Source organism: Sus scrofa, chromosome 18 (genome assembly GCF_000003025.6).
Source record: "Sus scrofa isolate TJ Tabasco breed Duroc chromosome 18, Sscrofa11.1, whole genome shotgun sequence".
Lineage (NCBI taxonomy): Eukaryota > Metazoa > Chordata > Mammalia > Artiodactyla > Suidae > Sus > Sus scrofa.
Window position 1 is genome coordinate 54,527,338 of NC_010460.4, and position 20,407 is coordinate 54,547,744.

Below are 20,407 nucleotides of genomic sequence, written 5' to 3' on the forward strand. Positions count from 1 at the left end.
AGGTGCATGTTCGATCCCTGGCCTTGCTCAGAGGGTTGAGGATCTGGCGTTGCCGTGAGCTGTGATGAAGCTCGCAGATGGGGCTCAGATTCTGCCTTGTCAGCTGTATCTCCGATTTGTAGCAACGCTGGATCCTTTAACCCACTGGGCCTGGTTCCCTAGCCTAAGAACCTCCATATGCTGCAGGTGCAGCCTTAAAAAGACAAAAAAAAAAAAAAAGCTACAATATGCAGAGACAAATTTAACTTGGAGTAAGGTATAGCCAGTTGTCCTGCTATGGCTTGGTGGCTCCCAGAAGCAGGCTTAATTAAGTTAAGCCCCCTTGAAATACTGTCCAGTAGGCCAGTCTGGGAGAATATCCGCCCAGGTGGGAGAATAGATACAAATGCTCTAGAGGACCTGGGAGTTGCCAACTGTGTGAAAACTTGGGGCCACTGTACTAACCTCTGTTCGTGAGTTTGCCTCTAAGAGGTCTGCCCAGCCCGCAGAGGCAGGCGGAAATTTTCCCATAGCTGGAGAAGGGTCAACCCACTTGTTTCCAAACAAAGAGCACAAAAATTTCATGTGTATTGGGAACTGGACCAAAACCCCCAAGTTCAACTGCAAGTTAGACAACAACGTGCTGAGGGTCATCAATTCAAATAGTGTAGATAAGAAAAGCAAAGAGGCTTGTCCCAGGACGGCCAGAGGTTCGAAGGACGATCCATCAACTCGGCAAAGGGCCAGAGTGGTCCTCAGCCCTTTGCCCGCGAGACTGTGGAACAGACATTGACAATGTGGGAGTGGGATGGGACGGAGCTCCGTGCTCCACTCCAGTGAATCCCGGACGGATGCTGCCTGCAGGCTTCAACTCCTCACACTGCACCGTCCCTGGGATCCCTGCCTCCCAGGGAAGGAGCACTGGGTTCAGCCACCTTTGTGTAGCTCACAGGGAACGGGCTGACGGGCTGCCTGAGAGTGACCACAGGCAGGAAGAAATTAACCCCTTCCCCCCTCCCCCCACCGTGAAGCTGATGGGAACCAGGAAATGTTTAACTTCCCCTTTTAGTGTAAAAGAAGCCTGGATTCTAACTCAGCCAAGCTGGTTCTCTGGGGCACCAGTCCAGCATCTTCTCAGTCTGCTGGCTTTCTGAATAAAGTTGCTGCTCCTTGAGCTGACAACTCGTCTCACGGTTTATTGGCTTGTTGTGTGGCGATCAGTATGAGCTTGGACTGGGTGACAAGGCTTTACTCATCTTATGGTGGAAGCTCGTTCCCTTTTTACCAACCCTTCCTGATTTCCCCCAGCTCCTAAAACCACGCTCTCTCTGCTTCTATGATTTTGATCTGAGTGATTCAGTGATTCCATGTGGTGTTTGTCTTTCTCTGTCTTTCAGGAAGGTATCCTCTTTCTCTCTCTCTCTTTCTTCATGGCTGTCTCCATGGCATTTGGATGTTCCCCGGCCAGGGGACTGACTCTGAGCCACAGCTGTCACCTATGCTGCAGCTGTAGCAACACTGGATCTTTAACCCACTGGGCCTGGCTGGGGATTGAACCCACACCTCTGCAGTGACTGAGCCGCCGCAGTCAGAGTCTTAATCCACTGCGCCACAGTGGGAACTCCAGAGGGCATTGTCTCTCTCTCTCTCTCTCTTTTAATGCCTTTTGCATTTTATTTATTTAGTTTAATTTAATTTATTTTTTTGTCTTGTCTTTTGAGGGCTGCACCTGTGGCATATGGAGGTTCCTAGGGTCTAATCAGAGCTGTAGCTGCCAGTCTACACCACAGCCACAGCAATGCCAGATCCCTAACCCACTGAGCAAGGCCAGGGATCGAACCTGAAACCTCACGGTTCCTAGTTGGATTTGTTTCCACTGTGCCACAACGGTATCCTCTCTTGATGGTACACTGCCTGCCTCCTAAAATCATCTCCTCCCTTGAGCTAAGGGCTGAGGCCTCGGGATGCCTCTCCAGCCCCTGGGCGGTATTGATTCCACCGGGTTTTATCCGTCGGTTCTCTGCCCTTTGGTCTTGGACCGAAGGATTCACCCAGGAAGACCAGGGCTGGGTTCAAGGAGGCCCTTCCGCCCTCCTCGGCGGCAGCCCCCAGAAGCAGGTAGTGGGGCGAGGGACTGGGACCTGATTTAAGGTTCAGGGGACTTGGGACTGTGCAAGGAGCAGCACATGAACACAGAGGCAGTTGTGCTGGGGAGCAGGGTGCACGCAAGGGGAAGTCGCTGCCAGCGTGAGACGGTGACAGGCTTCTGGCGAGTGGGTCCCAGCGTGAGAAGAGTGCCTTCATTTGCGTGTATGCATGTTTTAGGCGCTTGCTCCCTGTAGAAATGCGGGCCGCCACCACCGCAAGTGGGATACAGGACAGCTCCGCTGCTGCGAGGACTCCCTGCTGCTGCGTCTTTGTCTCCACCCCTGTCCTCCCTGGAAACCGCTCATCTGGCTCCATCTCGAGATAGACCACGCTGCATAAAGGGACTCATAGGGTCTGCAGTCTTTATTTTAGAGAGAACAGCTTTATTGACATCTAATTCGCATAGCACACAATTCATCCATTTAAAGTGTTCAGTTCACTGGTTTTTAATGTGTTAAAAGAGGGGTGCGACCATCCCACGGGGGATTTTAGAGCCTTTTCATCACCTCACAGAGAAACCTTAAGCCCTTTACAGCCTCTCCTATTTCTCCCAAACCCCTAGATCCAGGCAACCGCTAGGCTATTTCTGTCTCCATTTGGGACCCTTCATATAAATGGAATCATATAATAGGCAGGTCCCTTGCGACCGGCTTCGTCCGCTGAGCATGATGTTTCAAGGCTCATCCGCGTTGTTGTAACCGTGGGGCAAGCGCAAACTTGTCCTGCTCTGTTGTGTTTCAGAGATAATAGAAGGAAGCCACAAATCATACAGCATGTGCAGAAGAGACAATTTTTGACTCAACTCCCAGAACCAGTTGCTCTTTTCCCGCTGCCCTCCAGAACCAAACAGTGAGAACATGGCTAACTTGGAACCCGGAACACTTTCAGAAACCAGGGGGTCCCTTCCCTAAGAAGATCCAGTGCAGAAGCCTTCTTCCAACCCCTACCATAAACGGCCAAGTTCCAAAGCCCTTCAGGGCAGACCTGTCCTGCCAGCACTTCTGCGTCCACCCCATCCTCCCCAACTCCTCAAAGTGTGATTTTTTTTTTTTTTTTTTTTTTTTTTTTTTTTTTTTGGTCTTTCTAGGGCCGCACTTGTGGCATAGGGAGGTTCCCAGGTTAGGGGTTGAATCGGAGCTGCAGCTGCCAGCCTACACCACAGCCACAGCAAGTTGGGATCCAAGCTGCGTCTAGGACACACACCACAGCTCACGGCAATGCTAGACCCTTAACCGCTGAGCAAGGCAAACCGGTGTCCTCATGGGTACTAGTCGGGTTCGTTGATCACTGAGCCACCATGGGAACTCCTAGAAGTCTGATTGCACCCCAGATCATGGAGAGAGATTTGAGTGGGTCTCCTTGCAGGTTGATTTTTGCCATAAAGCTTTTTCTTTCCTCAAAACCAGTGCCGTAGTATTGGCTTCTGTGTACGTCAGACTGAAAGCCTTTGGCTCAGGAGCACTCAAGCATTTGCTTGCTTCCGTTCTATGCTGAATAACGTTCCATTGTATGTGGATATTGGGTTGTTTGTCGTTTTTGCCTGTGATGAATAATGCTGCTGTGAACATTTATGTACGTTTTGAGTGGATGTGTGTTCTCAGTTCTCTTGGGTGTACACACCAAAGAGTGAAACTGTTGGATCATTTGTTTATGCTTAACCTTTTGCGGAACCGCCAAATTTCTTTTCCAAAGCAGCTGTACTGTTTTTACATATTCTCACCATGACAACATACACCATTAGTATATGAAGTTCTAATTTTTCCATACCCTCATCAGTAATGCTTATTGTCTTATTATCTGTCTTTTCGATTTTAGCTGTCCTATTGAATGTGAAGTAGGATCTCGTTGTGGTTGTTTTGTTTTGTTTTTTTGTTTGTTTTTGTCTTTTTGTCTTTTCTTGGGCTGCATCCTCGGCATATGGAGGTTCCCAGGCTAGGGGTCTAATTGGAGCTGTAGCCACCTGCCTACACCACAGTCACAGCAACGCCAGATCCTTAACCCACTGAGCAAGGCCAGGGATTGAACCCGCAACCTCATGGTTCCTAGTTGGATTCATTTCCACTGCGCCACAAAGGGAACTCCTCATTGTGGTTGTGATTTGAATTTACCTAATGACTAAAGACATTGAATATATTTTCTATTTCTTTTTTTGGCTTTTATAAAGAGTTTAATTTTATTTCGACAAAACAGTGTGAAACAGCAGCATGGGTCCTTGCTGTGGTGCCGGATTGATCCCTGGCCTGGGAACATTCATGTGCCATGAATGTGGCCTGAAAAAAAAAATAGCACACGGCTTCTAGTTTCCGTATAACTTGCGAAGCCCGAGTAACGTGTGTCTTTATATTCATGTATTGTATAGTTCATTTACCATTTTGTGTTTCTTTCTGGTACACGGAGAAGTGATTTGTTCACACACACACACACAATTCTTTTTCGTAGTTTCTTTCATAAGTTCTGTCCCAGGAGACTGGATACAGTTCCCTGTGCTATATAGTAAAACTTCATTTCTTATCCATTCTAAACATTTCTTTTAATTTTATAATGATTTTTATTTTTTCCCTTGTAGCTGGTTTACAGTGTTCTGTCAATTTTCTACTGTGCAGCAAGATGACCCAGTCACACACACATGTACATATTCTTTTTTCTCACATGATCCTGCTCCATCGTAAGGGACTAGACATAGTTCGCAGGGTTACACAGCGGGATCTCATGGCTTATCCACTCCAAAGGCAATAGTTTGCATCTATTAACCCCAAATTCCCAGTCCCTCCCACTCCCCCCCCGTCCCCGCCCCAGGCAACCACAAGTCTGTTCTCCAAGTCCATGATTTTCTTTTCTGTGCAAAGATTCATTTGTGCTGTATATTAGATGTTCCAGATATAAGTGATATCATATTGATATTTGTCTTTCTCTTTCTGGCTTCACTTAGTATGAGAGTCTCTAGTTTCATCCATGTTGCTTTTTAAAGGCTAAATAGTATTCCATTGTGTATATATACCACATCTTAATCCAATCATCTGTCAATGGATATTTAGGTTGTTTCCATGTCTTGGCTATTGTGAACAGTGCTGAAATGAACGTGGGTGCATTTGTCTTTTTTTTTTTTATTACTCAAATGAATTTATCACATCTGTAGTTGTATAATGATCATCACAATCCAATTTCACAGGATTTCTATCCCACAACCCAAGCACATTCCCCTACCCCCCAAACTGTCTCCTCCGGAGACCATAAGTGTTTCAATGTCTGTGAGTCAGCATCTGTTCTGCAAAGAAGTTCCGTCTGTCCTTTTTTCAGATTCCACATGTCAGTGAAAGCATTGGATGTTGGTGTCTCATTGTACGGCTGACTTCACTTAGCATGATAGTTTCTAGGTCCATCCATGTGACTAAAAATGCCGGTATTTTGTTCTTTTTAATGGCTGAGTAATATTCCATTGTGTATATGTACCACATCTCTTGATCCACTCCTCTGTCGATGGACATTGAGGTTGTTTCCATGTCTTGGCTATTGTAAATAGTGCTGCAATGAACTTTGGAGTACATGTGTCTTTTTCAGAGAAAGTTTTGTCTGGATATACGCCCAAGAGTGGAATCGCTGGGTCATATGGTAGTTCTAGGTATAGTTTTCTAAGGTTGTAATATTGTCTGAGGTCTAGGAGAGTTATGCCTCCTGTTTTGCTTTTTTCCCTCAGGTTTGCTTTGGCAATCCTGGATCTTTTATTGTTCATTTAAAATTTTGGGATTATTCTAACTCTGTGAAAAATGTCATGGGTTATTTGATAGGGATCACATTAAATCTTTAAATTATTTTGGGTAGTATGGCCATTTTAACAATATTATTTCTTACAATCCAGGAGCATGGGATATCTTTCCGTTTCTTTGACTTCTCTTTAATTCTCTTGATTAATGTTTTATAGTTCTCAGTGTATTATAGTTCTCAGTGTATAAGTCTTTCACTGTATTGGTTAGTTTTGCTTCTAGGTATTTTATTTTTTGGTGCATTTATTCTTTCTTTTTTTTTTTTTTGGCTTTTTAGGACCGCACATGTGGCATATGGAGGTTCCCAGGCTGGGGTCCACTTGGAGCTATTGCTGCTGGCCTATGGCACAGCCACAACAATGCAGGATCTGAGCCACGTCTGTGACCTCACGGCAAGGCCAGATCCTTAACCCACTGAGCGAGGCCAGGGATCGAACCCGAAACCTCATGGTTCCTAGTCGGATTCGTTTCTGCTGCACCATGATGGGAACTCTGGTGCACTTATTCTTGTTTCTAATATATCATTGTTAGTATAAAGAAATGCAACCAATTTCTGAATGTTAATCTTGTATCCTGCTGAATTCGTTGATGAGATTGAGTCGTTTTTGTGTGGAGTCCTTAGGGTTTTCTATATTTAATATCATGTCATCTGCATATAATGACAATTGTATCCCTTCCTTCTTTTCCTTCCTTCTTTTCCTTCCTTCTTTTCCTTCCTTCTTTTCCTTCCTTCTTTTCCTTCCTTCTTTTCCTTCCTTCTTTTCCTTCCTTTCTTTCTTTCCTTTCTTCCTTTCTTTCCTTCCTTCTTTTCCTTCCTTCCTTTCTTTCTTTCCTTTCTTCTTTTCCTTCCTTTCTTTCTTTCCTTTCTTCTTTTCCTTCCTTTCTTTCTTTCCTTTCTTCTTTTCCTTCCTTTCTTTCTTTCTTTCCTTCCTACTTTTCCTTCCTTCCTTCTTTTCCTTCCTTTCTTCTTTCTTTCCTTCCTTTCTTCTTTCTTTCCTTCCTTTCTTCTTTCTTTCCTTCCTTTCTTCTTTCTTTCTTTCCTTCCTTCTTTCCTTCCTTCTTTCCTTCCTTCTTTCCTTCCTTCTTTCCTTCCTTCTTTCCTTCCTTCTTTCCTTCCTTCTTTCCTTCCTTCTTTTCTTCCTTCTTTCTTCTCTCTAATAGCTATGGCTAGGACTTCCAATACTATGTTGAATAGAATTGGTGAGAGTGAGCATCTTTGTCTTGTTCCAGATATTATTGGGAAAGTTTCAGCTTTTCTCTGTTGAGTATTATATTGACTATAGGTTTGTCATAAATGGCTTTTATTATATTGAGATATGTTTTCTCTATACTCACATTTGTAAGAGTTTTTATCATGAATGGATATTGAATTTTGTCAAATGCTTTTTCTACATCTATCGAGATGATCCTTTGGCTTCTGTTTTTCTTTTGTTCATGTGGTATATTAGATTGATTGATTTGTGTATGTTGAACCATCCTTGTGAAATTGGGATAAATCCCACTTGGTAATGGAGTATGATCTTTTTCATGTATTGTTGGAATCTGTTGGCTAAAATTCCTATAAGAATTTTTGCATCTATATTCATAAATGATATTGGCCTATGATGTTCTTTTTTGGTAGTATTTTTGTCTGGTTTTGGTATTAGGGGATGGTGGCTTTGGGAGTGTTACTTCTTCAATCTTCGAAGAGTCTAAAAAGGATGTCTCTCAGTCCTTTGTATATTTGGTAGAATTTGCCTATGGAGCCATTTGGTCATGGACTTTTATTCATAGTAAGTTTCTTTTTTGTCTTTCTGTCTTTCTAGGGCCATACCCATGGCACATAGAGGCTCCCAGGCTAGGGGTCTAATCAGAGCTGTAGCCACTGGCCTACACCAGAGCCATAGCAGCACAGGATCCAAGCTGCATCTGCAGCCTACACCACAGCTCATGGCAACACCGGATCCTTAACCCACTGAGCAAGGCCAGGGATAAAACTCTCATCCTCATGGATGCTAGTTGGGTTTGTTAACTACTGAGCCATGATAGGAACTCCTTTTTTAAAGTTACAGAGTCAGTTTCATTTATAGTGATCAGTTCTGTTCAAATTATCTATTTCTTCTTGATTCAGTTTTGGCGGGCTGTACGTTTCTTGAAAGTTGTCCATTTCTTCTAGGTTGTCTAATTTGTTGGCATATAATTGGTCATAGTTCTCTCATGGTTTTTTGTATTTTGCAGTATCAGTTGGGACATCTCCCTTTTCATTTCTTGTTTTATTTATTTAGGTTCTCTTCTTGGTGAGTCAGGCCAGAGATTTGTTAATTTTGTTTACTGTTTCAAAGAACCAGCTCATGGTTTTATTACATTTTTTTCTATTTTTTAATCTCTATTTTATTTCCTCTCTGATCTTTATGATTTCCTTCCTTCTGTTGTCCTTAGGTTTTGTTTGTTCTTCTTTTTATTTTATTTTATTTATTTATTTTTTTTTGTCTTTTTAGCTATTTCTTGGGCCGCTCCCGCGGCATATGGAGGTTCCCAGGCTAGGGGTCAAATCGAAGCTGTAGCCACGGGCCTATGCCAGAGCCACAGCAACGTGGGATCCGAGCCACGTCTGCAACCTACACCACAGCTCACGGCAATGCTGGATCCTCAACCCACTGAGCAAGGGCAGGGACCGAACCCGCAACCTCATGGTTCCTAGTCGGATGCGTTAACCACTGTGCCACGACGGGAACTCCTGTTCTTTTTCTAATTCTTCTAGTTGTAGGTTACGTTGTTTATATGACATTTTTCTTGTTTTGGAGGCAGGCCTGAGTTGCTATGAACTTCCTCTGTAGATCTCTTTTCTTCCCTTCCTCTTAGTCATCAAATCGCAAGAGAAGAGAACAGCATTTAATGTTGTGTTTGGATTGCTGCTTCTTTTGTGTGGGTGTATCTATTGTACGCTTTTGGTTTGCAGTTACCCTGTGGTTTTAATATGGTAGTCTCTCTACATATACCAGGTTGTTTTAAATTGCTGTTGTCCTAATTTCAAAAGCATTTTCAATATCCTGCTTTATACACCCCTCTTCTCACAATTGCTGGTTTTGTTATCACATTTTTGGGGGTTGTTTTTCCTTTTTAGGGCCACACCCACGGCATATGGAAGTTCCGAGCCTAGGGGTTGAATCGGAGCTACAGCTCCTGGCCTACACCACAGCAACAGCAATGCAGGGTCCAAGCCGCATCTGTGACCTACACCACTGCTCACGGCAGTGCCAGATCCCCAACCCACAGAGTGAGGCCAGGGATTGAACCCGTATCCTCACGGATGCTAGTCGGATTAGTTTCCCCTGAGCCACAGCGGGAACCCCTGTTATCATATTTGTGTGTGGATGATCTCCTGCCTTTGCTGTATGTTTGCCTTTACTGCTGAGCTTTCTCATCTCGTCGTTTTCTTGTTTCTAGTTGTGACTTTTTCTTTTCTGCCTAGAGTAGATCCTTTAGCATTTGTTTAAAGCTGGTTTGCTGATGCTGAATTAGCTTTGGTTGTCTGTAAAGCTTTTGATTTCTCCCCAAGCCTGAATGAGAACCTTGTTGTTGAGAGTGTTTTTGGTTGCAGATTTTCCTCTTTTCATCACTTTTTTTTTTTTTTTTGGTCTTTTGTCATTACAGGGCTGCACCCACGGCATATGGAGGTTCTCAGGCTAGGGGTCCAATTGGGGCTGTTGCTGCCAGCCTACACAGAGCCACAGCAACGCCAGATTCAAGCCATGTCTGTGACCTACACTACAGCTATGGCAATGCCGGATCCTTAACCCACTGAGTGAGGCCAGGGATCGAACCCACAACCTCATGGTTCCTAGTCGGATTCATTTCCGCTGCACCATGATGGGAACTCCTTGTTCATCACTTTAAATATATTGTGATACTCCCTTCTGGCCTGCAGTGTTTCTGCTAAAAAAAAAAAAAAATCAGCTAATGACCTTGTTGGGATTCTGTTGTATGGTGTTGGTTGACTTTTCCTTGCTGCTTTAAGTATTTTCTCTTTGTCTTTAATTTTTGTCATTTTGATTAATATGTGTCTTGGAGTATTCCTTCTGGGTTTATCCTGTATAGGAGTCTCTGTGCTTCCTGGATTTAAGTGAATGTTTTCTTTCCCTTGTTAGGGAAGTTTTTGTCTATAATCTCTTCACATATCTTCTCAGGCCTTTTCTCTCTCTTTTCTCCTTCTGGGACCCTTATAACGTGAATATTGATGTGTTTATATTGTCCTAGATGTCTCGAGCCTATCCTCATTTTTTTTTTCATTCTTTTTTCTTTTTCTTTTTTTTGTCTTTTCAGGGCCACACTTGTGGCATATGGAGGTTCCCAGGCTAGGGGTCAAAGTGGAGCCGTAGCCACTGGCTGAGCTGTGTCTGCAACCTACACTACAGCTCATGGCAATGCCAGATCCTTAACCCACTGAGTGAGGCCAGGGATCAAACCTGCATCTACGTGGGTACTAGTCAGATTTGCTTCTGCTGCGCCACGATGGGAGCCCCTCTTTTTTCTGTATTCTGTTCTGGGGCAGTGATTTCCACCAGTCGATCTTCTAGATCTCTTGTTTGTTCTTCTGCCTCGTGCAGCCTGCTATCGATTCCTTCCAGGTACTGTGTTGTCGTCTCTGTTCTTTTCTCGCTCCTTGTGAAACGCTTCTCATTTTCTAGGTCTGTGCCTCTGTTCTTTCTCCGAGATCTCGGATCGTCTTTACTAGCATTACTCTGAACTCTTCTTCAGATGGCCGCCTATCTTCATTTTACTTAGTTGTTCTTCCGGGTTTGTGTCTCGTTCCTTCATCTGGAGCGTATTTATCTGCTTTCTCATTTTGTGTCATTTTCTGTTTGTGGTCTCCTTTCTGCAGGCTGCAGCATTTTGGCCTCTCTTGCTTCTGGGGTCTGCCCCCTGGTGGGTGAAATTGTGCTTGGGCCGCTCCCTGGTGGGAGGGACGGGTGTCTGCCAACTGGTGGGTGGAGCTGGGTCTTTCCCTCTGGTGGGCAGGGCAAGGAGTGTGTTTAGAGGCAGCTGTGAGCTCAGCAGGATGCTGGGCGGCCTGTCGACTGATAAGTGGGGCTGCTGGGTGTTTGGCCTGAGGCATCCTGGCACTGGAGCATTCAGGCCAGGAGGTGGGCCAGGTCTTACTGGCAGGTCTTAATGGCAACCTCGGAAAGAGCCCACAGGGGTCAGCATTTTCTGGGGCCTCTGCCACTCGTATCCCTGCACGTGCCGTGAGCCACAGCCAACCAGTGCCACCCCAGGAGACCCTCCAAGACCCACAAATAGGTCTGCTTCAGGCTTCTATGGGTCACTGCTTTGTTGTGGGTCCTCGTGCCCAGGAAACACTGGGTGTGCCCTCCAAGAGCGGAGTCTCTGTTTCCCTCAGTCCTGGGAGGCTCCTGTACTCAACCCCACCGGCCTGCAAAGCCAAATATTCTGGGGGCTTCTCCTCCAGAGGCCCGACCCCAGGTTGGGGAGGCCGACGTGGGTTCGGAAATCTCACTCCTGTGTGGGAACGTCTGTGATATAATTCTTTTCCAGTGTGTGGGATCTGATTACATTTTGCAAAAGTGCCCCACCTACTGCACTGTTGTGGCTTCGTCTTTGTCTCTGAATGTCAAAGTATCTTTTGGGGTCAGTTCTCATCTTTCCTGTCGAAAGTTGTTCAGCAGTTGGTTGTGACTTTGGGGTTTTCATTCGAGGAAATGAGCTCAAGTCCTTCTATTCACTGTCTTGTCCTGAATCTCTAGTTAGATTTTTTTTTTTTTTCCATTTTTGGCCACCCTGTGACTGTGGCGTTCCCAGGCCAGGCAGCAGATCCAAGCTGCAGTTGTGACCTATGCTGCAGCTGGGGCAATGGCAGATCCTTTAACCCACTGTGCTGGGCCAGGTTCAAACCCGTGTCCTGGCACTGCAGAGATGCTGCCTATCCCATTGCACCACAGCAGGAGCTCAGTCTACTTAGAATGTTTAAAATCTAACACACTGAGCATTCCTGCTTCTTCAGCTCTTCCCAGCACTGTAAGGGCGTGTGTTTTTCCGACCCCGGCTGCAGCAGACCTCAAGCCTTCACATTTGGTTACGAGTAGCACTGAGTTTCTGAGAAGACCTTTCAATGTTTCTTTCAGGTTAGGTTTCGTATTGCTGTCCTTTTGGTCTTGCTTGTCTGAGAAATTCTGGTCTCTTCTTCTGGTCTAAATGCTCATCTTGTTGAGCAGAGCGTCCGAGGTGGCGTATTTTCCCTTTCGGGACTTTGAATATGTCTTTCCACTCTCTTCTGGCCTACAGAGTTTCTGTAGCGCAATCAGGCGATGACTTTACTGGGGCTCCCATGCAGGAGCCTTAATTTTTCTCTTGCTGCTTTTAGAATCCTCTCTTTAACTTCTTTCTTTGTTTGTTTTAGGGCCGCATCCGCAGCACATGGAGGTTCCCAGACTAGGGGTTGAATTGGAGCGATAGCTGCCAGCCTGCACCACAGCCACAGCAACACCAGATCCCAGCCACCTCTAAAACCTACACCATAGCTCACAGAAATGCTGCATCCTTAATCCACTGAGCGAGGCCAGGGATCAAACCTGGGTCTACATGGACGCTAGTCAGATTCGTTTCCCCTGAATCTCGACAGGGACTCCCCTCTCTTTAACTTTTGCCCTTTTAGTTATAATGTCTGGGTGTAGGTCTGTTTCAGTCCGTCTCGTCTGGACCCTCTGTGCTTCCTGTACCTGGATATTTGTCTCCTTCTTTAGTTGTGGGAATTTTTCAGCCACGATTTCTTCAAATACATTTTCAATCCCCTTTTCTCTTTCTTTTTTTCTGGGACCCCACTTATGTGTAGATTGGCACACTTTATATTATCCTATAGGTCTCATCTATTTTTTTAAAATTACTTAATGAATTTATGACATGTACAGGTGTACAGCAATCATTTCCATCCCAAACGGTCTCTTACATTTCTTCGATTTTTTTTTCTCCTTTGTCTGTCTTTCTGTTTTTCTGATGCGTTGATTTCCATCATTCTGTCTTCCAGATCTTACATTTTCTTCATTATTCTGCTTTTCAGTGCCTTTAGTTCATATGTTTTTGGCAAGTAAGTTTTCTAATTTTCCTTGACTCTTCTTTGTATCTTCCAGTTTGTTGTTTTTTTTTTATAATAATCTGTTTTTGTATCAATAACCTTTCTTACTTCCTTCAGTGTTTGCATTATCTCTTTGCTGAACAAGTGGTCTTTTTCATTGTTCGTTCTTTCCAGGGACTTCTCTTTATCTTTTCGTGGGGGTGGTTCCTCTACTTCTTCCCTTGTGCTCTCTGACTCTGAGGTGAGGAGAAGCGGTTCACTGCTGTGGTCTTGAAGGGTGATGTTTGTGGGCAGTGCCCCTGGGTAGCCTCTGGGAGCCTGATGTTGTTGGGGCAGGGGCTGTTTGGAGCATGGATGCCATGTCCTTCCTCGGTGGGTGCTGGTCGTTATTCCCTTGATGGGGGGTGACTGGTGCTGTGATGACCTCAGCCTGCACTGGCTCTTGAGCGGGGCCTCCTCTTTGTTCTCCTCCTTGTGACAATAGGGGTGTCACAGCCCTATGGGGGTACAGTCTGGAGCAGACGCCCCCATTTCTGAGTTGTGATAGGAGGTAGGCAGGATTCGGAGCTCTCCTCGGAAGATTCGGTGGGTGTCTCTCCCAGGAGCTGTCCCTCAGGGAGTGCCCGCTGGGGTGTTGCCTGTCACCCGTCGCGCAGGCTCAGATCATACACTGCTGTTGGCATTTTCGTCGGCCCTGCCTCAACTGTGGCGGCGCAGGCAGTCCGTCCCCAGGTGTCCCTCAGCACAGAGCTGGAGGCGCAGACCCACTGAGGTCAGTGACCAGGACCACGGGGGCCACATGCCCTGGGACACACCACGGGAGCTATGAAATCAGCGCAGACCTCGGCGCTGCCTCTGCACGCGCACCTGTAAAGCCCACGCTGCCAATGCAGACCCTGCCCCGGCCCCGGGAGCACCCTTGGTCCACTCAGATGTCCTGCAGGCACTGAGCTCAGAAAGCTGACAGCGGGGTAGCGTAAATCCTGGATGGCACTTTAGCAGGGAGAGGGCTCAGATTTCAGCCCTGCTTCCTAAGCCACGTGGCCCCTGGGGCTCAGCTCTGATTTCAGCCCTGTTTCCATGTGTGGGCACCTCGCTGGCATTCGCGTGCTCCCGGTAGAGGTAGCACCGTGCCAGCTCCAAACACAAGGAGAAAGCGGTTGCCAGGGAGGGGGCCTCATCCTTCCCTTTGCTTGAGCCTTAACAGGGGGATTTCAAAGGTGTCGCACACCCACCACGAGCTCCCCAAGAGTGAGTCTGCAGGGGGGGCCCTGCAGGGGGGGCCCCACCCCTCCCTTTATGAACAACGGCCCTCTGCCTCTATGGCAGGCCTGGGCTGCTTCTGTGTGCGCCTCGTATCACGCTCCAGCCCCTTCAGGCTGTGTCCATGCAGCCAACCCCAGTTCTGCCCCCAGGTCTGTCCTCTGAAGCCCACGTTCCAGCACCCGGGCCCCTTGGGTACCAGCAGATGCTCGTCTCAGGCGGGGGACCACAGCGCCGTGGCCAAGACTATCTGTGCAGGTCCCTATCTGTCCTGCCTGCTGCACAGCAGCTGCTGCACACTCCTCCAAGGCTCTGAAGCGCCCCTGTTGTCCTGGCTGAGCTCCCTGTGGGTTCAGGGGCTTCCCAGGGTGCGGGAACTTTCCTCTTTCACAGCTCCTCCCAGGGATGCAGGTCCTGTCCCGATTCCCTTTTTATTTATTTATTTATTTTTTGCTTTCATTCGGCCTGCTTACATGGAGATCTTTCTTGCAACTTTGGGTGTCTGAGACATCCTGCCAGCATGCAGTAGGTGTTCCATGAGAACTGGCCCATATGTAGACATATTTCCGATGTATTTGTTGAAGTGAGTGCCGCGTCCTTCTCTGCCGTCTTGTTCCTGCCTCTGAGCATTTTTTCATGTGCTTATTGGCTATTTGCATTTTTGTCTTAGGGAAGGTGTTTATTTGTGTCTCTTGTCCATTTTAAATTGGGTTATTTGTCTGTTTATTGCTTTTTGGGTTTTTTGTTTTTGTCTTTTTAGGGCCGAACCCTTGGCATATAGAGGTTCCCAGGCGAGGGGTCAAATCAGAACTGTGGCCTCTGGCCTACACCACCGCCGCAGCAATACCGGATCCTTAATCCACTGAGTGAGGCCAGGGATTGAACCTATGTCCTCATAGTTACTAGTCAGATTTGTTTCTGCTGAGCCACAGAGGGAACTCCTGTCCGTTTACTGTTGAGTTGTAAGTAGTTTGTTTTACGTAGTCTGAGATGCAAGTTCCTCGTCAGATGTATAATTTGCAGATATTTCCTTCCCTTTGCTGGGTTGTGTATGCTTTCTCGATTATATTCTTCAAAGCACTGAAGTTTTAAATCTTGTGTATGTTATGGCTTAGAAAGCTTTGCCTAATCTAGATTACAAAGACTTACTGCTATATATTTTTCTCCTAAGAGTTTTGTAGTTTAGCTCCACCATTTTAGGTGAGAGATCCATTTTGAGTTAATTTTTGTGCACGGCATAAAGATCACACGAGGTGTTGCTCTTTCGTACGGGGACGTCCAGGTGTCCCCAGCACTATTTTGTTGAAAAACTCTTCTTTCCCATTGAATTGTCTTGGCACCCTTGTCCAAAATAGACTGACCACAAATGTGAGGATTTGCTTTTGGACGCCAAATTCTATTCCATTTGCTCTATTTGTCTGTTCTGATGCCAGTACCACAATCTCGATTACTCTAGTTGTGAAATCAGGACTTTATTTTTTTCTTCCAAGGTTGTTCTGGCTAGTCTTGAATTTACATATCAATTTTACAATGAGTCAATTTCTGCAAAAAAAAAAAAAATCTTCAGGGACTGTGATAAGGACGGCCTTGAACACGTAGACTATTTGGGGGGTGTTACTGTATTAGGAACGATGAAATCTAATCCGTCAACACGGGGTAGCTTTCTATTGGTTTAGGTCACCTTTCATTTCTTTCAACAATTTACTTTTCAGGCCTTCGTTTCGTACGTCTTCTTTTGAATTTATTCGTAAACAGTTGACTCTTGATGTTAGTGCAGATGGAATTATTTTTCTTAAATGCATTTGGAGATTGGTCATTGCTAGTGTCTAGAAATGCAGCTGATTTGGAACACTGATGTGGTGCTCTGAAATCTTGCCGAGCTTATTTAATAGTCCTACTAGTTGTAGATGGATTCCTTAGGATTTTCTATATGCAACATCACCGCATCTGCAAATAGGGCTTTTTCCTCACATTTTATGTTATTTTATTTTTATATTGCCTCTCGTGTTTTCTTTCTTTTCTTTTTCTTTTTTAACATATAATCATTTTTTTTTCCATTATAGCTGGTTCCACTCATTTTAAAAATAGACTCACGTTTCCCACGGTGGTGCAGTGGATTAAGAATCCGACTGCCGTGGCTCCCGTCACTGTGGAGGTGCCTGTGTGATCCCTGGCCTGGCACAGCAGGTTAAAGGATCCAGTGTTGCCACAGCTGCTGCACAGGTCATAGCTGCGGGTTGGATTCAGTCCCGAGCCTGGGAACTTCTATAGCCCATGGGTGCGGCCATAAAAAAAATAGACTTTATCTTTTAGAGTAGTTTACGTTTACCCCAAAATTGAGAGACACGTAGCCCCGGCTTTGGTGTTTGTCTGCACCAAGTGTACACACAGTCGGCGAAGCTACACTGATCCTCATCGCCCAGAGCCCGTAGTTCACCTTCGGCTTCACCCTTGGGTACATTCCATGGGCTCGCACACATCTGTCATGATAGGAGTCTGCCCTCTGGCATGTCACACGGAACATTTTCACTGCCCTCCACATCCTCTGGGACCCACCTGTTTATCTCTTCCTCCTCACTAACCCTGGGACTTTTTATTGTCTCCATAGTTTTAGCTTTTCCAGAGTGTCAAATAGTTGGAATCATAGGGTAGGCAGACTTTTCAGATTGGCTTCTTTCACGGAGTGGTGTACGTTTAAGGTTCCTCCACGACCTTTCGTGTTGATACTTCACTTTTACAGTGCTGCGTAATATTCCACTGTCTGCATATACCCACTTTCTTATCTGTTCACCTAGTGAAGGACATCATGGTTGCTTCTAAGTTTTGTTAAGTATGATTAAAGCTGCTGTAGATATCCACGTGCAGTTTTTTTGTGTGGAGCTCAGCGTCCAATTTCTTTGGATGAATGCAAAGGGGTGTGATTGTTAGACAGTTGGTGAGAGAATGTTTAGATTTGTAAGCAACCACCAAACTGTCTTCCAAGTGTCTGTACCATTTTTGCATTTCCACAAGCAAGAAATGAGATTTTATTTTGCTCCACATCCTTACGAGCAGTTGGTGTTGTCATTTTAATAGGTGCGTAGCGGTATCTTCCTTTTTTTTTTTTCTTTTTTTTGGCTGGCTCACAGCACATGAAGTTCCCCAGGCCAGGGATCAGAGCTGAGCTGCAGTTGCAACCTACACTGCAGCTGTGGCAACACTGGATCCTGAATCCACTGTACTGGGCCGGGTATTGAACCTGTGTTCCGGTGCTAAAGAGATGCCACCGATCCTGCTGCACCACAGCAGGAGCTCCTCTCCTTCCTCTTTCAATCTGCGTTTCCTTAGTAACATATGACATGGAGCATCTGTTCATGTGCCTGTGTGCCTTCTGCGTATCTTCTCTGGTGATGTGTCTGTTAGGGTCTTGGGCCTCTTTTTTATTGGGTTGCTTTCTTAATACTGAATTTGAGGAGTTCTTTGCATATTTTGGATAAAATCCTGTAACAGATGTCTCTTGCAAATATTTTCTCCCTGTCTGTGACTTGTCTTCTAACCCTCTTGACAGTGTCTGTAATTTGCATTTCATGACGAGGAACCTCTTTTTGTGCGCTTATTTGCCATGTAGTGAAGTATCTGGTTTATGTCTTTTGTCCATTTTCTAATTTTCTGTTATTTTGGAAGTTCTCTCTACATTCCAGATATAAAGCCTTTGGAGGCTCTATGTAATCATATGTTTAAGAAAATTTCGATTATTTCAAGCAGTACCCGAATGCATCCTTCATCAGAACGTAGGATCACGTTTAACCCTCAAGCCCTTTCTCTCACCATCCTCTCTTGGGTAACCATGATTATATATTTTAGGTATATCCATCTAGATTTTTTAAAAACAGCTTTCTCAAGATAAACTTATAGAATGTACACAGTGTGGTTGGTATAAGGGTTTTACAAAAATGCTATCTATGTCTCAGGAATATTTTAGAGGCGTTCCTGTTTGGGTGCAGTGGAAACGAATCTGACTAGTATCCACGAGGATGCAGGTTCGATCCCTGGCCTTGCTCAGTGGGTTAAGGTTCCGGCGTTGCCGGGAGCTGTGGGGTAGGTCACAGAGGCGGCTCGGATCCTGCATGGCTGTGGCTGGGGTGTAGGCCGGCAGCTGTAGCTCTGGTTCAGCCTCTAGCCTGGGAACCTCCATATGCCGTGGGTGTGGCCCTAAGCAAAAGCGAAAACGAGTGTTTTAGAGCCCTCTATGCTGACAAGCACCTCCAGTCCGGTCCTCTAAGCTGCTGTGCCGTATGGACGTGCGAACGAAGGGTGTGTGTTCTCCTGCCTGGGCTGTCATGCGGGTCTCGGCGGTCTCACCGCCTGCAGCCTGACTCTGGGCGCATGCGCAAGCTGTTCTTTCGGGCGAGGTGGCGAAAGGGGATCCTGAGAGCGTGAGGCCCGGGCCTTGGCTGGTGTCGCTGTGCTGCCTTGACGCCCTCCCAGGTGTGTGTTTCCCAGGCCCCGGCCAACAGCCGCCTCTCTTCCGCGTGTAAGACGCACCCGCTGGCATGCCACTTGTCCACCGCCCGCAGACGCGAGCCGTGTCCGAGCGAGGCCTGGAAGGGGGTGGGGTCCGGACGCGTTGCTGGGGAGGGTCCCCTCCCGAGCGCCTCCTGTGCCCGGGCGCGAGCCCGCCCACCCGGCGTTCGCCGCTCTTTAGCGGGCGGCGTCGGGGAAGGACACATGGGGACGACGCGAATGCTCAGGTGGCTTCCAGGCCAACTTCCAGGTGCCCGGGAAAACGTCTAAGTATCTTCCCACCCAGTCTGGCGTCTCTGCAAAGATCCGCCCGCACCAAGCAGCGGCGCCGGCGCTGCTCCGGGCGACCCGCGGAGCGGGGGAGGCCTCTCGTGACCCGCTCCGTCCCTTCCGCGTGGACAGACCTTGACTCCCGCTTGGGGGCCCTTGTGACCGCTTTGCCCTTGGCAGCGAGCAGGCACCTAAACGTTCAGCTGTTGGCTTTCCTGGGGGCTTTGGCTAAAGGCGACCTTGTTCCTCCATCAGCTGAACTGTGCACGTCACCAGGGCTCTCACGGCCTCTCTTCAGAGGCTGTGACATGCTCTCCTGCCCGCTCCCTCTCCCCAGAAAGGCTGCTCTTCGAGGACGGAGGCAACACGAGCCCGACGTCCCTCCCCACCCACCCGGCAGCTGCACGCAGGGCTGCTGGCGCGAGGGCCTGGGAAATTCTTTTGCAGTTGGAGGAACAGGGGGCGAGAGCTTTGGGGCCGCCAGAGAAGGCGGCCTCTTGACAGATGTTATGGAAAAAGCCCTGGAAGACCGACTCTGCCGCTGAGCTCTGAAGTTTTCCCTCTGGAGCGTGGTCTTTCTCTTTGCAGCGGGGCCGCAAGCACGGGAGGCCTCTGTGTTCAGCAACCTCTGCAAGCTCTCCGCAGACCGTCGCTGACCAGGTGGCTGCAGCCTTGGGGAAACCTTGGCCGTTTCCCACCTTGGTGCAGGCCTTCAATAATTAATCCTAGTCTCTGCTCTGCCTCTTCCCTCTGCCGTGATTCAGAGCATGGGCTAGGGAGCTAGACGACTTGGCTTCCAAGCTCAGCTAAATCGTTTTACCAGCTTTGGGGCCCCGGGCAAGTCATTCAACTGCTCCATGCCTCAGTTTCTCCATCTGCAAAATAGGGACTTAAGGGTAGCACCTACCTCATCAGGTTAATACTAAATTACAAAAAACACAGCTTTGCTCAGGGCGTGCACAGATGTGTTTGCTATTATGACGACTTTGCAATCACAAGAAATAGGGGATTTAGCCCAGTGTAAGGAGACCCAGACCTATTTTCTCATCTTTTTAAAACTTCCTTTTCTTAGGCATGAAACACTTAGGTACTTTTTCAGTGTGAATTTCTGTACTTGTCCCTAATTCATGTTTGTCCTTCCATCTGTTGTCCCAGCAGTGGCCAGAGTAGGTGGTCCATAAAAACCTGCTGATAATGCACCGTACATCAGCTATACTTCAACTAAAACAAATCAGGAGTTCCCTGGTGGCTCAATGGGTTAAGGACCTGGAGTTGCCACTGCTGTGGCACAGAAGCTCGGGAACTTCTGAGTGCTGTGGACACAGCCTCCACTGCCTCCCACACTTGACTCGCAAAGTGATTTGCTAAAGGAGACCTCTACCTAGATTAGATAAGAGGATTACTTTGAAAACTT